This window comes from Telopea speciosissima, chromosome 1 (genome assembly GCF_018873765.1).
Source record: "Telopea speciosissima isolate NSW1024214 ecotype Mountain lineage chromosome 1, Tspe_v1, whole genome shotgun sequence".
NCBI lineage: Eukaryota > Viridiplantae > Streptophyta > Magnoliopsida > Proteales > Proteaceae > Telopea > Telopea speciosissima.
Window position 1 is genome coordinate 24,915,427 of NC_057916.1, and position 12,291 is coordinate 24,927,717.

Consider the following 12,291-nt stretch of genomic DNA (forward strand, 5'->3'; position numbering starts at 1 on the left):
AGTTTTATATTCTTGGGATAAAGTAATTAAGAAGTACTGATGACTTAATGGAGAGCAAATTTAAGAAGGTTATCCAGTCTTTGATATGATTCTATGAATTACTTCCTTTCTTAGGGTGGTGGAGTTTTGGGATGAGTAATAAATGCATCTTTAAAGCTACTATTTCTAACAGTGTTAGCTTTAAAGTTGATTCTAGCAAGACTGGTAGATGGGTTGGGTGGATCTTGTGATCTATTAGTGGTCCCTTTCCAGGGTTTTTGATGGGGAATTAAATCAGTGTTAGGAATTAAATGGTGGTTTTTGGGTCTCATAGACAAATTTGTTTAATGAGGATATTGAGTTCTCATTCTTTTAAGATCTTTTAAGAATTTTCTTAGGATTCTATTATGAATAAAAGTGAAGAAGAAGCTCAAGCATCAATGATGAAGTCAGCTCCATGTGGGAGGGAAGCCAAACCAAAACCTAGGATCTATTTGAGTTAGCTCAAAGTCTCCAAGAGGTGAAGTATTCATTTGAATGTTTGTTATTATTAGAGGAACATTTTTCCTATACGGTCTGTTTAGGAATCCTTTCCTAAATAGCCTTAAAATATGCCATTGTGGCAAACTAGATGGGCCCCAAATTTTCTGGATAGGTAGGCTTCTATGTCCCCTGCTCACATTTCAAGTTTTAGCCCAAATGGAATTTGCCAAGTGGCAAAGTAGAGTTTTGAGAAATCCAAGACTCTGGGAGAGTGCATAGTAGTGGTTGGAGTACTGTAAGCAAGCATAGGCATACATGGGGATGCATGCACATACACAGGAGGGCATTTGATTGAATTTGAGTATGAAATTTGACACATGGCTAATCCAGACCATATCCATTCTATCCAATGGTTGGAATTGCCACATCATCCATCCACGTGGCTCAAAATGGTGGACTGTTTAGGAAGCCTTTCTTAAATGGGGCTGCACAAAACAATTTTGTCTGATTATATTATTATTGTGTTATTATTATTTGGATGAGACATTTACTATTGATTACGCTTCAAATGAGATTCAAATCCCAAAGTGTGTTGTGACAAGTCAATTGGTGAGGAGGTGTAACATCTTTTATTTGGCTCGGAGTGGAATGACAAATGGCAACATTAGCTTGTCATGTCTTATAGGGTTTCTTGGATTCAGAATTTGGATTGGAGTCCTTGATGATTGAAGATGACTTGTACTTCTTGGCCTGGAACTGGAGGGAAGGGGCGATAATATGTGTGTTCTGGCAGATAACTCCTTTTGTGCTGTATCTTGGGGTATTTGGTAGGAAAGGGAACTAACAAAATTTCAATTCAAGACGAAACATTCTAAAGAATTTCAATGTATCACCTCATCTTTTCTACTGGTTTGGCATTAAATTTGAAGGAGTTTGAAGGCACTCAGAAATCTGATTTTGTGGAGAACTGATAGAATATGATATTACCAAGTGTGTTGTACAAATTTTTCGTGCTTTTCTTGGCTTTTTGCATGCTAAGTTTATAAAAATATTTTGTTAAAACTAATGAAATTACATTGCCTTCAATCCCCCCCCCCCCCCCGTTCTCTCTCTTCGTGCCTTTGGTGAGTCTCAGAATAGGAATTTCACTTTTGGATCTTTTGAAAGTAACGTAATTTAAAGTCTCCAAAGTGTCCTTGTATTAGCTAGATCCTTTCTACATCCTGATGATTTGTATGGATGGGTGGTGGCTGCTTTTGGAGGTCGTTTCTTCAAGAACATTAGAAGCTTGAATTGGGAGGCTCTTGATATGAACTAGAGTCTTTTACTTAGTTTTGTTCTGTAAATGTAATTACCTCTCATTTAATACAATTATTTGGTAATTTCCTGTAATGGAAGGGGGTGGTGGGGTTGGTGGTTCTTGGACATGAAAATAGAATGGGGAGAAGTTGAGGCTACTTCCACTACATTGCACCCATTTGGTCTAGTATCTTTTCAAAAGGAACTGGGTCTTCATTGGGTAAACTTATTAATCTTTTGTGGGTGAAGGGCATGTCTAAAACTTCCATTGGAAAATGAGATATAAGAAAATGCTAAATGCAGGATGAGCAGTGGAAAGTAAGAGATTATAGGACTTAATGTATGGGTCATGGACCAAGCAGGACGGTTTATGGTTTCAAGAGTTAAAAATTTAATTCTTGAATTCAATATGAGGAGCAAACCCCCAAAAAAAAAAAAAAAAAAAAATTATGAGGGCTCCTTAGCTGTTGCTGAGGCTTGAGGTGAATTTAATTACACCATCTCTCTTGTTTTTACGTAGGGCTGTAATGGAATAAGGAGAGACTGATTGCTATGGTTATATGATGTCAATAGCTAAGATTTAAAATGCTTAAAAAATTGTTTATTGATTGTTGTTCTTGGAATTCTACTCCATAAAGATCAAGAACATGCAATGAAGAATGAAAGAATTTAAGGCAATGTACAATCAAGAGAAAAGCCATGGTTTTGTTCAATCAGTTGCTACAAAGGCAATGCTTTTATGTCATTCCTCATATGGTAGAGTCTTAAATCATTTCTAGATTATAATGGAAGATCTAATTATTTAGTTTCTGTTAGTCAACAGTTAAGACTGAGCTAATATTTTGGCATTGGCTCTTACTTGGATTCGAAGATTTTTATCTTCTTGGGAATGTTGTACTTAAGCTCTTAAAATAACTAGAACAAAGACGGAATAAATGGTGTGAAACTTTGGCCGTACTAGGACGTTTAATGAGGTGGTGACTATTGATGAGAGGGAGATTCCACAAATTGATTATTTAGGTATCTGGGTTCAATAGTAAATAAGAAGGTGATATAGAGGATGGTGTTGCCCAGAGGATTGAAATATGATGGATGAGTAGTGAGGTGCGTCCGGATGCTGTGTGATCGGTGTATCCCTTTAGAGCTTAAAGGAAAATTTTATAGGACTTTCATACGACTGGCTATGATGTATGTTGATGAATGTTGGCTAGTTAAGAAACGTCATATAGATAAACTAAGTGTAGGAGAGATGGGGATGTTGAAATGGATGTATGGCAAGCCTAGGAAGGATAAAGTAAGGAATGACCATATTAGAGCTGAGTTGGGAGTAGCTCCGATTCATGATAAGCTACACGAAAGTTGTTTAAGGGGGCACGGCCATGTTCAACGAAAGCCGTGGGATGCTCCAGTACGAAGGTATTGAGGTTGCTCGTTCTACCAAAGGGGTGTTTCTCTCTCAAATCATAATTGGCATGTTAGGGTGTAAACCTTCAGACACTTCTCTTGAAGCAAATGTTCGTCTCTCAATCAGACATCTTTGCTATCAACATGGTTAGCCAATACATGCATGACCTTTACACATCACATTGAGAAGCTGTGACCCGTATATTACTGTACTTAAAGTTTGCCTTAGGAAAGGAAATTCTTTTCTCCCCTCATGATCACCTGCGGGTGGAAGCCTTTACTAACTCTGATTGGGCCAGCTCTCTTGATGATCGACGGTCTAATCCGGTTATTGCACTTTTGTTGGAGGTATCCTAGTTACTTGGAATGAGAAACAGACTGTTGTTGCCAAGTCAAGTGTTGAGGTTGAGTTCCACACCATGTCCCATGGCATTTGCGAATTAATGTGGTTCCAGGGGCTGTTGAAAGACTTGGCTATTCCTACATCTTTACCTATGATGCTTTACTCCGACAACAAATCTGCTATCAGTATTGCTCACAATCCGGTCCAGCTTGATCCCACAAAGCATATGGAAATTGACCGCTATTTCATCAAAGAGAAGTTGGAACAAGGACTGGAGCTCCATTTGTCAAGTCTAGAGACCAGTTAGCTGATGTTTTTTACTAAGGGTTTAAATAGTAAAGTATTTATTCCTCTTGTGTGCAAGTTGGGCATGTATGATATCCATGCACCAATTTGAGGGGTAATTTCGTAATATGGGGTATAAGGGTAAAATTGTCCGTAGGGTTTATTTGGTGTTAGGGGCTCTATTATCTTTGTACCTCGTATCTCATTATTATAAATAATGGTGGGCTGGTGTCTCATAGACACAAGTCACAATTCCCAAAACCATCAATGGTAATCATACACTATCATATATGGTAATCATATACTATCATTTATTTTCACTCAAATTAAATGTTCCTTATTTACTTATCCTATCATTCAAAATTGAATACTTACAGAACTATTAATTAAATACATGTACATGAATAGTAATCATACACTATCATTTATTCTCACTCCAATTAAATGTTCCTTATTTACTTATCTGACCATTCAAAATTGATTACTTACAGAACTATTAATTAAATACATGTACATGAATCGGCATCTACTTATTTATGGTAATCATACACTATCATTTATGGTAATCACATACTATCATTTATTCTCACTCAAATTAAATGTTCCTTATTTACTTATCCGATCATTCAAAAATGAATACTTACAGTACTATTAATTAAATACATGTACATGAATAGGCATCTACTTATTTATGGTAATCATACACTATCATTTATGGTAATCGTATACTATCATTTATTCTCACTCAAACTTATCCGACCATTCAAAATTGAATACTTACATGTACATGAATAGGCGTCTACTTATTTATGGTAATCATATACTATCATTTATGGTAATCATATACTATCATTTATTCTCACTCAAATTAAATGTTCCTTATTTACTTATCCGACCATTCAAAATTGATTACTTACAGAACTATTAATTAAATACATGTACATGAATAGGCGTCTACTTATTTATGGTAATCATACACTATGACACTATCATTTATGGTAATCATATACTATCATTTATTCTCACTCAAATTAAATGTTCCTTATTTACTTATCCGATCATTCGAAATTGAATACTTATTTATGGTAATCATACTCTATCATTTATGGTAATCATACACTATCATTTATTCTCACTCAAACTTATCCGACCATTCAAAATTGAATACTTACAGAACTATTAATTAAATACATGTACTTGAATAGGCATCTACTTATTTATGGTAATCATACACTATCATTTATGGTAATCATATTCTATCATTTATTCGCAATCAAATTAAATATTCCTTATTTATTTATCCTATCATTCAAAATTGAATACTTACCTTTTACCCCCATTTAAATTAAACACCAAAATATTCTACAATGACGTGTATAACATGTATATGTATTATTGATACAGATCGAAAGGATGTGCTGCTGGTGGGAAGAGAGTAAAATAAGGAGAGAAAAGAGATATCGCAGGATGAGGGAGAAGGGGAAAGCCCAATTCGTTTGGGGTGGGGTGGAGAGGAGAAAAGAATGAGGCAACAAACTCAATTCTAAAACAAACCAACTCTAATCTATTCATTCAATTGTGGGTGAGGTATTACATGTATTTATAACTAGTATTTTAGAGGCAACAAGCCAACAGCCTCAATTCTAAAACAAACCAACTCTAATCTATTCATTCAATTGTGAATGATGTATCCCTTTAAAGCTTAAAGGAAAATTTTATAGGATTGTCATTAGACCAGCTAAGATGTACGGATCGAAGTGCTGGACTATGACGAAGTGCCGTGTAAATAAACTTGGTGTTGCAGAAGGATGTTGAGATGGATTAGTGGGAAAACTAGGAAGGATAAAGTGGGGAATGATCATATTAGAGCTGGGTTGGGAGTAGCACCGATTCATGATAAACTTAGAGAGAGAGAGAGAGAGTCGTTTGAGGTGGTATGGCCATGTTCAACGGAGGCCTTCAGGGGCCCCAGTCCAGAGAAGCGACATGATTCGGATTGAGGGAACCATAACAAACCAGCGGCAGGCCTAAGATAACCTTAGGAGAAGTTGTGAAGAAAGGCATGCCTAGCTTAGGCCTTGCTCCTAGTATGACCTCAAATAGAGTTGATTGGAGGTTAAAGAACTATGTGGTCGATCCCATTTAGTTGGTCTTTGTTGTTGTGATGCTTCGAGTTCTAGGGCAAAATGTCAGGCAGTTAAGAAGCGGTTCGTAGCTAAGAAGGATCGATGCCCTAGAATCTGTATCGATGTTGTATGTCCCCGCTTTTCTTTCTACTTCTTTATTTTTATTCTATTGTCTCCTATTTTGTTGTGTTGTCGTTGTTTACCCTCCCCCCCTTTTTTACTTATCATTATTATATTCTCTCTTTTAGGATCCATGTAGCTGACCCCATTAAGTTGGGATAAGGCTTGGATGTTGTTGTTGTTGTATAACTAGTATTTTAGACAAGACTTTAAAAACGAAACTAAAACCAAAACAGAATCAAATAAAGAGACTCCCATGCATGGACAGCAATAGGAGTGACTTGGACAGATCTGGACACTCAATTAAAAAAACCAAAACAGAAAAGGGAACTTCCCTCATGTGTGGGCTGAGTTGGAAGTTTCCTGTCTTGACCCAACAACCTACTAACATAAAGAAACTGAATCTAACTCCTCCTAGCCACAAGCTATTTGTAGTGTCCTATCTCAAATAAAATTGCTAAAAACTAGCAAAGAAACAGGTCTAAATTTATATATCCTAATCCAATAATTACTTACAAAAATAATAAAATAAACACCTAAAACTAGCCCACGATTGGAGATATTGACTAGTCATTCCCTGGTGCTGACTAGAAAACCGACATGCCCCGACAAAAAAATGACCAAAAATAGAAACTGATCTAAACTAAACTAGACCGTCCAATTATAGGCCAATTAAGTGTCCCTATGCCTCTCTTAAGTTTCTACGTCTCCTTTTATAACTTTTGTCTCAACTTATTCTCTCCCCAACCCATGTGGGACTAATTGGTTGTAGAGGTCTACTAGAGGAGACGTCTCCTTTTATAGAGAATCTCTCTAACATTTTCTTTCTTACTAGAGGAGACATCTCCTTTTATAGAGAATCTCTCCAACATTTTCTTTCTTCGACTGATGGGGGACTAAGTTTTTCACATTCCATACACTCCCTTACCCTGCTGCCTCAACGACTTTTGTCCCACATCGATAAGCGACTAAAGTGAGAAGGGACAAAAGTCTATAATTTAAGGTCCTTGGTTGTGCTAGTTACTTAATCGGTTGGAAATCGGTGATTTAATCATTCAAATCGAACTGATCGGTATGAGTCCAATTATCGGTTGGAAATCTTTGATTTAATGATTCAAATCGAACTGATCGGTATGAGTCCAATTATTGGTTACTTATCGGTTGGAAATCTTGACCATTTCCATGCATATCTTTAGCAGATCTTGTACCCCTCCAATACAATATGATTTGTATCTTAAAAGCACCTCTACAATATGATACCGATACTTAAATCCTGCTTGGCACCCATACTGAATCAGTGTTCAGCTTTTGAATCAGTAATTCGACCCAAAATTTGAACCGTAAGGCTGCTGTGATCGTGTTTCTGCACTCCCTCTGTCCCATTAAAGATAACATTGTTTGAGGTTTTTCACTGTCCCAGTATGTTTGTCCGTTATAAAGAGCAATATATGAGCTTTTTTCGATTTTCCATAATGCCCCTATTTAATCATCTACTCATTTACTTATAGTCAGTTGCAATAATTGTTTCCTTCCAATGGGGTTAATATTGGAAAAAGGATTTGAATTAGTGAATAATTCATAATAATGGTCTCCTTAGGTTGTGGGTTTTCCTAAACAAGTCAGTCTCTGTGGGTTGGTGTATACAAGTGTTTCAAGCCTGGATCATGACAGGCTGGCCCAAGGTGGACCCTACATGGGCCCATCTAATCACCATATATAGTCATCTCACAGGGTAACAACGAGATGAGTAATACCCAATAGCAATGATGGAAAAGCACGTGACCTTTTCAGTATATATCTCAAGGGTTTTTTGTTGCTCATATTAAATCTTGGATTTCAAGAGTTTGCCACAAGATCATGCTGGTACTTGCTATCAAGAGTGGGGGTTTGATCTGAGAGAAAATTTATTTCAATAATTTCAATTTTTACTTCGACTAAAATGATTTCCTATGTATGGTGAATGTTGATTTTACTCTCTGTGGTAACCAAAAATAGTATATAGTAATTAAGAGACTAATACTTTCTATATTTTCAGAAAATCTGGCTTTCTTTATTAGGAGTGGATTGGGAAACTTAATTCTAATTGTGTTTCTTTTTAGTTGGATTTTGTTCTTCAGAGTAATGGTGTGACATTTAGTGACCATTACTAATTAAAGTTAAATTTTTAAGTGTTGGGAGAAATCAATGCATGTACAAATATGTCTACATGAGTTGTCGACAATGAATTTTGGACCTTTTTGTTACATGAATGAGAAACATTCTAGGTTCCTGTGGGATAATATTGGCTGCAGTCGAGCTTTTCTTAGCTGGCATCAAGGGTTTATTTATTTGTTATTGGTTATTGTTTAATAAGAGAAGTCGTCTAGTTAAATGATCAGATCTGCTTCTTCGTGAATTCTATCTTTTTTACTTGTCGTTTCCTGATATTATTAGTTGACTATTGTATTGTTTTGTACGTTCCATTAAAATCTTGATCTGCAACTACTATTTCCTGAATCTAAACATTAAAATTTCAAGATTTCTTTTGACTCCATCAGTTTTCTTGAACTATTCTTTGTTGTTGTTGTCCTGCTATTGATAGCTCTGCAATGTTTTTTTCTGCTGGTCCTAAGCCTGGATAAAGGAGGTGGGTTGGTACATCTGGTCATCAGCCGGCATTGTAAAAACTCTAGCCGAACATCTTAGCATGGACCCTAGAGTGTTAAATTTTTCGACCTTATGCTTGGGTGTTCCCCCCGGAAGTGATGCGCTGTACTATAGCTGCCCCCATTTAGTTGGGATAAGGCTGAATTGAGTTCAGCTTGAGTGGAGTTGAATTGTGCTATTGATCTCTATCAAAACCTAGTGATTCTCTTAGTGGCTGGTTACCCGCATCTGTGCAGGACTTCGTTCCCTCTCTTGAACATCCATCCTATGCCTCTGCCCTCTCATGGGAATAGATAAACCTTTCCTATCCTAGCTACATTGTGTATTAGGCCTGATTAAACTTTTTACAACTTGCTCAAGATCAGTATGTTTTTATTATTATTTTTTTCTTTCTTTCTTCCACCTCAACTCTTTGACCTTCTCAGCATTACAAGACACTTTTGATACCTCATGCCCTTGGGTCCCTTCCTACTTTTTTAGTAACCATTATTTACAAATTTTAGGGGACCATTCATTACCCATAAGGTTAAGGTTGTCCTGTTCTGTTTCAGGGTCTTTACTGAGGGAAGTCCTTATTTAGGCATTCAAATTCATGTAAACCCTAACTGGTTTGAAGATTCTGTTCCATTTTATATAACCATATATAATATTCATCTTATCTTGTATTCTTATTCTTTTATCTCTATTGGATATTGGTGGAGTGGAAGAACCTAGTTTCTGGTCTCTCCATATAAGCTGATAAGTTATAGCTTCAATTAATGCAAATTCAACTCATTGTTACTTTTCTCTTTCTTTCTCTTAATTGATAATTGGAAAATAAACCAGCAAGTACAAAAATGAGTAATAACTCCCAGTATCACACGATGAAGCCTGACCCTGTCTTTTGGCCCCTTCTTTCTCATGGACTTTCATTTTTAGTCACAGAATCCACAATTCAGGGCAAATTGGAACCAGTAACTATTATAGTAGTGATTGTGAATACTATCTTCTTACTTCTTACTGTATGACCAACCAATTCCTTGCAATGAAAGACATGGTTATAAGGGATTTTTCCTTCTTTTTTTGTGAGGGTGGTGGTGGGGATTCTCTGGAGTTAGAGGGTTTGTGTCGATGTACTCTTTAATAATTTTATATTATGTTGGAATTTAGTGAAACTATTCTTATCAGTTTTCCACATCCTCATCGGTGACTAAACTTCTAAGTTCTTTTGCAACTCTAATTTTTTCTATGAAGGGGATCATTTCCCATGCTTTCTGGTTTACCTTTAATGTGAATCTACCCAAGTTGGAATACCTCTTTCTTGATGTATTCAGTTTTTTTCAGAACTGGTTTATGGCTGTTTGTTCGAAGGTAACAAACCTCAACTTCAGAGCTTGCACCATTTGAACCCGGAATAACCCTCTTTCCCTCTCTTTCGAATTTGTGGACATAGGGATGGTGATTACCTTTCTAAAATAGGTTAAGGTGCTACATTTTCTAACCCAGATATTTTACAGGTACTAGAAAAAGAGTATTTCCTTCTTGGTTACCTTGTGCCCACTTGGCTTTTTCATTTGTCAACCCTGGTGTAACTTAGGTCTTCATTTCAAATGATACTCCTCTGATTGAAAAAAACACCCCCACCCAGCAAGGAGGGAAAAAGAATCTCCATAAATCAAATTTGAATGCTTATTCACCTCTTCACACAATGAGACACAGTAATTCCCTGGTTTGAAATGAATACCATCGACAGAAACCATCTTCATATTGATGGAATTGAAAGACTCTTCAGCTTTATTTCTTTTAGTTTAGTTTATATGGACTCTAGAACCAATGGGAGCAAACTATCATGAGGCAATTCAGGAGAAAAAGAGAAGGTAAAACTTTCTTTTGCTTCACCCTTTGTCACATGTCCTGCCCTCTTTATGAACAATAACATGAAAAAACTAAGCTATCCCGTTTCGTGCCTTGATTGCTTATAAAAGAGCTACTTCCCTAATGATCACATTTTTGTTAGATAAGAAATTCCTAAGAATATTTAGATAAATCCTAGACCACCACTGAATGTCTAAATCCAACCATCAACTTATGTCTCTCTTTTTAAAAAAAAAATTCTTATAGAAAGAAATAAAATAAGGAGTTCATTGGGAAAGAGAAGGTAGGGAACTATTCCTTTTAGAAAATGCGATATGGTAGAGAATTCTTGGTTGTCTGGTTATTTGTAACTACACCAGGATGTTGTTTTAGGAAACATCGAGATGTTTGGACACAAAAAGACTATTACTTTCATGATTGATTAACTCTATAAATCCAAATGGGAAATGCACTTGAAGTGCATGAAAGAATTTGCATAGGGTCCTTCCTAAATTGGAGTCAGATACCCTGCTGAAATAGGAGTATCAACTATCAACTCCCCTCCTCCACAACCCCCCCCCCCCCCCCCCGTGCCCCTGCCCAAAAAAAAAAATCCCTCTCCCTTTTCTTTTCAGTGTCCTTTGATGTACTATATCTGAGGCTATAGGTCAATGGAGAGGTTTAAGATAGTGCCCTTACATATTTATCACATTTCCTTGCATGGCTACAATGTGTTATGGGTATTTTCCTTGGGAGAAGGTAAATGTGTCATTGAAATTGATGTAGGACCTGTTGCTTAGGGTAATTTTCTTTTTCTTACTATTGCATGCATGTATGCAGGAAATAAACTGGGGCAAGGAGATCATGCTGTATCATTGATTTTTCTTTTTTGAGATTTGGAGGATTGGAATATTCTGTTTCTTCTGTTTGCCTTTTTATCCCTTTTTCATGAAACCTTGGTTTGGAGCAGTCTCCTCATTCTTTAGTTTTGATTAAAATGAACTATTGATTTCCTTTTTGTGCTTAGTGTTAATGGCTATAATAACAATTTATGACTTTCAGCTTACCATGTTATTGGTTTCTCCAGTAAGCAGGCTGTTGGATAAGCTGGCTGTGCAAGCTATATAACCTTTCATTATATTCACTTCAATTTTCCTCTCGGACAGATAAGAGGTATGCAATTCCTTCTCCTTTAACTGTTGTAGATTGTCTTTTTACCTCAGCTCTCTCTCTCTCTCTGTTTTTGTCATCCATACACAGACGGACTTTTCAGTTCCTGAAATTTGAGTCTTTCATTTCCTTTCCTCAGGGTTTCTGTTTTGCCAAATCTTCCATCCTTCAGCTTTAATATTTAACTCAGCATGACAATCTTTATTGATGGGACTTTCCCTGATGGCAGGCTACTTATTGATCTATTGCTAGTGCTGTTTGCTGATTGTCTTTGCAAACAGGTTTTTCTGGTTCCTGTGCTTTCACTCATGCAACTAAAACTGTCTTTATCCTTGATTTGTATGAACTAGTGTGCAGTCTCAGCATATTATTCTGCTGTGGTATGCTTTGGCTTTGAGATCTCCAGATTTTCTGTATGTTAGCCTGTGTTAAGGTCTTGTAAATTGGTGTATTATATCTTCTTAAATATTGCTCTGTAGCAAACAAGGTCTTCAGAGATCATATCAGTAGTAGCTCGTGCCCAGATGATGTGAATGATTCCATGTGTGTGCTGACTCAGATTTTTTTTAATTCTTCATGACCAAAAGTTGTCCTGACAAAATA

At 36.5% G+C, this 12,291-nt stretch overlaps 1 long non-coding RNA gene across 1 annotated transcript; it reads left to right on the forward strand.

The window, feature by feature from the left end:
- The first annotated feature begins 1,572 nt into the window (after positions 1–1,572).
- Positions 1,573–7,947, forward strand: LOC122644619. Its single transcript, XR_006330424.1, has 3 exons — positions 1,573–1,803; positions 4,589–4,590; positions 7,937–7,947. It is a non-coding gene; the product is annotated as an uncharacterized LOC122644619 (long non-coding RNA).
- The last annotated feature ends 4,344 nt before the right edge of the window (positions 7,948–12,291 follow it).